The following is a 6,000-nucleotide window of genomic DNA, read 5'->3' on the forward strand; positions in this document are numbered from 1 at the left end:
ATATAAGCAATGCTTTTTTCTCCATACCACTACATAAGGAGAGTAGATTTTGGTTTGCATTCACTTATCAAGGTAAAAGATACACCTACACCAGATTGCCACAGGGTTATTGTGAGAGTCCGACAATATTTGCACAAGAAATGGCTGCGAATTTAACTCAGTTTGTTCCCCCAGAGGGAAGCCAGGTTCTGTTGTATGTAGATGATATTTTGTTGGCCTCACCCATGCAGGAAAGTTGTAGAAAGGATACCCTTGCCCTTCTTAGTTTTTTAGCTGAGCAAGGACATAAGGTAAATAAAGAAAAGATACAATTGTGGAAAGCACAAGTAAAGTACTTGGGTTATTTAATTTCACAGGCAGGTAGACAATTGGAGAACAAAAGAAAACAAGCAATTCTTGAGGCACCTATGCCCACAACTAAGTGGGAGATGATGTCCTTTTTAGGTGTGACTATTTTTTGTAGAAGTTGGATCCCTAACTATGCTGAGGAAGTAGGGCCATTGACCGCACTAATCTATGACACTCCCATGGCAGCTAAAAATGATATACAGTGGACAAATACGGCAATACAGGCATTTAATAAAATTAAGCAATTGATAGCAGAATCCTCTGTTTTGGGTTTTCCGAACTATTCTAAGCCGTTTATACAAATGGTTGATTGTAAGGGAGGATATATGACTTCGGTTCTGGTACAAGTACATGGGGATAAACAGAGACCGATAGCTTTCTACTCCTCCAGATTAGATCCTGTTGCAAGGGCATTGCCGCATTGTGTTCAAGCTGTAGTGGCAGCCGCCATGGCAGTACAAGCCTCAGCATCATTAGTTTTGTTTCACCCATTGCAATTGCGGGTTCCACATTCAGTAGCTACTATACTTTTGCAAAATAAGATAACCTTTTTATCTCCTAGTCGACATTTGTCGTGTATGACAGTGCTGCTGACACAGCCTCATATGACCATAGAAAGATGTACTACTCTTAATCCGGCGACACTTTTGCCGACTCCAGAAGAAGGTACTCCACACGTTTGTTTAGAGAGCATTCATGACAAAGTGCTTCCCCGACCAGATTTAACGGATATTCCGTTGGTAGATTCTGATCTCGTTTTGTTTGGATCAGCAAAGAAGGACTTCGTGGATTCATATTACCCACTGTAAAAAACTCAAGGCTCTTCCTTCTACCATTGATATTGGTCAAACTCCACCTGACCTCTGAGCACAAAGTCTGGCTACAAAGGGGGATTAGCCCAATAGGGGTTAGTTCATCTCAAACCCAGTGAAGAAACCAACGGCGCGAGGTAGTCCTTAGGGAGGATGGCCATGTTCAACTGGTACTTGAACTGTCACACGATGATGATTTTGGTGGCGAAAGTAAATATGTCCATATGAGAAGGAACAGTTGCAAGAGAAAAAGGAATGGTGGTGCTGCAAGCGCAAACAGGTGTTACTACAGTGTTTAAGGTGAAACTTTGTGAAGGAATTTTGGATTGTTCTAAATGGAACAATAATAAATTTCTTGACTTGTGCAAAATACTTGTGGAATAGAGACTGTACGTCCTGGTCAAATGTTTGGTGGTCAACAGATGTGAATGGATGGGAAACAAGTGGTGCAGTGATACCAGAGAAAGATAAAAGCAGGCAACAAAGAATAAAAATTGCGCATTTCCAAGGTACCAAAGTAATTACTATAACCATTGTGTCACCACAAGAAAGTGATTCAGGAATTTATGGAATTGGAGTGTCTCTTCCAACTAGAACTGATCCTTTGGGGACCCTCCAACTTAAAGTACAAAACCTTAAGAATGCGACAAGTAAAGCAGATTTTGCCTTCACAGAAGAAGAACAATTGTTACTCGAGACGGGATTCGTACACCATAATGAATGGTTAACTTGGGTTAGATATAGTACCCGAGAAGCACATCGTGAAAACTGTATTTCTTGTGCTGAAGGTAAACAGCAACTAGCGACAGTCCCATTGATGCAAGATGAAGGTAACCTAACGTGTCTGTTGAAATTATTCTTCAACAAAACTGAAGATAAATGCAAAAATGAAACTCAGCGTTTTCCAGTCATAAGCAAAGTTGAGAAGCTGCCTGCAGCGATTTCCTATCCAGGTTCGTATATGTACATTTCCAGAGATGGCACAGGGAAAAATTATGCCAATATGGGACAGAACTATTGCAATGTTACTGTGAATGGCAATGAGAATCCATTTCTGGAGAACCAAACTCATAGTTTAGCAGACGTATGGTGGTTATGTGGCGACAACAAACTCAGATCAAGGCTTACGATTCCCTGGAAGGGAACTTGTGCACTTGTAAAGTTAATTCTGCCATTCTACATTTTCCCAGTTCCAGCAAGCAGTTTCGTAAGAGAACCTGAAATAAAGCCGAAGTGGTTGAGTAGGAGAAAAAGAGAGGCACCGAAGCAATCCTTCGATAACGGTGTCTACATCGATAGCATTGGCGTACCAAGAGGCGTACCTGATGAATACAAAGCAATAAACCAAATAGCAGCTGGTTTTACATCCATCTTTGTCTGGATTCAACCTAATAAGAATGTGGACTGGATCAACTACATTTACTATAACCAGCAGCGTTTTGTGAACTATACCAAAGATGCATTGAAAGGAATTGCTGAACAACTGGAGGCCACTTCGCAGGTGGCATGGCAGAATCATATTGCATTGGATATGCTCCTGGCCAAAGAAGGAGGAGTTTGCAAGATGTTTGGGACTTTCTGTTGTACGTACATTCCAAACAACATTGCGCCTGATGGAAGTATCACTCGGGCTTTGAAAGGTTTGGAGATGTTATCCGAAGAATTGGCAGAGAACTCTGGGGTAAGTAATCCCTTTACAGACTTTCTACAAGCGTGGTTTAGAAAATGGAGTCATCTCATTAGCAGTTTCCTGGTGTCCGTTGGAGTCGCTGTGGCTATCGTGGTGGTATGTGGTTGCTGCTGTATACCCTGTATCAGAGGTCTTCTACAAAGACTGGTTGATACTGCTGTTACGAAGACGATGTACGAGCAATTGCAACAGACTGGTGAAAGTGAATACATTGAAATGTGACTTTTTGCAAATGTTTTTGAAGTTTAAAAGTTTGTCTTGCCAATGAAGTAATGTATGCAAAGAAAAACTTAGTTTTTACCATATATTGCTGAAATAAAAGACAAATAAAAGTGTTTTCAGGGGGGAAATGTTAAGAGAAAAAGTTTTAAAACATACTGTTATTTGTCTTTTTCCTGTTCTTGCAAAGTGAACATGTTATTTGTGGGATATGCCTATCAAAGATGGGCCTCATCTGTGAACAAAATGCAGCATTGCTTATGAACCTGAATAATGACTGTTTTCTGCATTTCAGAAAAAAGAGATTTGGTTATAGCTTGGTGAAGCCTGAGATAAGGACGCACGGCCAAGTAAGAGTTAATTTACTGAAGAAGGCTGTGTGTCCTGGAAAATCTGAGCTACCATTGTTGAACTGAACATTCTGTACTTCTTGAACATTCTGTACTAACTGTTGGTTTGAGGTAATTTGTGATAAACATGTTTATCCTATATGTTTTTCATAGCCAACTGTCAACGGTCAGAAATGTAACAAAAAGTTGTTTTGCTTGCAGTATAAAAGTTGATGTCAGTAAACAAGTTGGTCAGAGAGGAGGAGATAATCTTGGCCAACATGCTGTGTAATCTGGTTAGCTGCTAATAAAGAAGTTTTTCATCACCTGAGGCAGATGCGACTCGTTTGAATTTTTCTTCTGACAATTAGGCATCAATCCCTATGTCACAAGGTGCATTGCAAACTGGCTTACTGATAGAACTCACACAATGAAAGTCATGGACTCCAAATCAGAGTACCGACTAGTCATGAGTGGAGTCCCACAGGTATCGCTGCTGGGTCCTCTCCTGTTTGGCATCTACTTTTATGAAGTCCAGGTGAAAATCAAGGAACTTTGGCTGACCAAGTTCATATATGACTGCAAACTGGGAGCCATTATTAGCTCCCCAAATGATGCTGACATTCTACAGAAGGGCCTCACAGAGATCAGTGACTGGTGTCAGAACCATGGCCTTAAGCTCAATACCAAAAAATGCATCATCATTCCCTTTGGGAAAAACTCAGTACCCATGAACCACCCCATCAATGGTAGTCCAATGAACACCAAAGGTGTCATAAGAGATCTGGGAACACAAGTAGATAGCAACCTATCCTTTGATAATCACATTGCCACTGTGGTCAGAAAATCACTCTACATGGCACATCTCATTACAAAGGGTTTTGCCTCCAGGAAGAAAGAGGTCATTGTCTCTCTCTTGACTCTTCCCTCATTAGACCAATTATCAAGTACAATGCCCCATTCGGCAAGTACTTCACCAGACATATGCAACAACTAGAAAGACCACAAAAATACCTCACTAAGAGGATCCTAGGCCTTAAACACTTGTCCTATACAGAAAGACTAAAAAAACTCCAACTTTTCTCTGTATCATATCGCCTACTTAGAGGCGATCTCTGCTTGACCTACAAAGCCATGTCAGACCCACCACTGATATCTATACATCTAAGAAAATCCCAATCCCTCTATGCAACACAAGCCAGAGACCTTAACCTCATTACCACAATCAACAGAACTTGTTGGAGGGACAGGTTCCACAGACTGCCTCTGCTCTGGAATAGACTTCCCTTACACATCAAGCAGAGCACCTCAATGGCCCTCTTCAAGAGAAATCTTGATGAGTGGATGGGAAATAGAAAATCCACCCCAGGGATCATTTCAGTGGCCCTGCTGGACAGAGACACTGGTAAATAATGTCAGGCAGCATGTTGCCAGGGAATCCTTTGGGCTAGGCTTCTAGAGGCTCCAGGGCCATTAGCCTAGTACACTCCTATGAACCTATGAACCTATGATATGTTTAAGTGCATTAAATGAATTAATAAATTAATGCATTCCACCTAGTAAAACATGTATAAAATCTTCAATAAAAATATCTGTAAAATACCTGTATTTGTAAAACACCTGGAAAAAAACTCTCATAGAATGAATAATTTACACAAAAGTATGTCTGGAATACAGCCACTCTAGACTACTACAGACTACAGCTAGATGAAAGCAGAAATGTTAGAATGGAGAAGAAAGAGCTTAACTGACTAACTTGTCTGTAAGCAGGCAAACCACCAAGACTCAACACTGTGTTATCAATCAACTGCATCCTTAACCACAGGAAGCTAGACTACCATATGTACTACTGGACATCCCAACCATGGAACTTAGACCGCTCCTTTTGATTACTTCAACATATTATATATAAAAAGATAGTCTACCTACACAGTTCCATCCTGGCAGCACCTCCATAATAACCGCAACAAACACCATGAAGACTCAAGAATTCTATATGGGGTCAATGTGGACTTTTGACAATGTTCTGGCAACAATCAAGTTTGATTTATTATAGGTTCAAAGGTTCATAGATTAGAAATGGCTAACTACCCTTGTGGGTCATTTTAAGCCTAGCCAATTATCTCATATAAGAATCAAATCCTGCACGTTGTCTCTGTACAGTAAATACTTTAACCATTATGCCTGTCTCCCTTTCCGCTTAAAGATCCATTGGATCTCCCAGACAATTCAGTTAGTTGATCTAAACGGCATTTATATATTTTATATATATATTTATATATATATATATATATATATATATATATATATATATATATATATATATATATATGTATATATATATATATATATATATATATATATATATATATATTTTTTTTGGAAGGGTAAAAGAATGTTTTGCATATTCTATCAATTCTGGATACTGTTATTTAATTACAAATTCCCAATACAAATTCACTCCAGGTCTATTGGCAGAGCCTTAAGAAGCAATAGTGAAAGTGCAGCAGAAACACTCACAACATTTACTGGTATTATTGTAAAATTATTTCCTATACATTTTTATATCTCAGGGACTATCTTTGGTAAGACTTGAGTGGCT

Source organism: Protopterus annectens, chromosome 1.part1 (genome assembly GCF_019279795.1).
Source record: "Protopterus annectens isolate FY-2018-M chromosome 1.part1, PAN1.0, whole genome shotgun sequence".
In the NCBI taxonomy this organism is placed as follows: Eukaryota; Metazoa; Chordata; order Ceratodontiformes; family Protopteridae; genus Protopterus; species Protopterus annectens.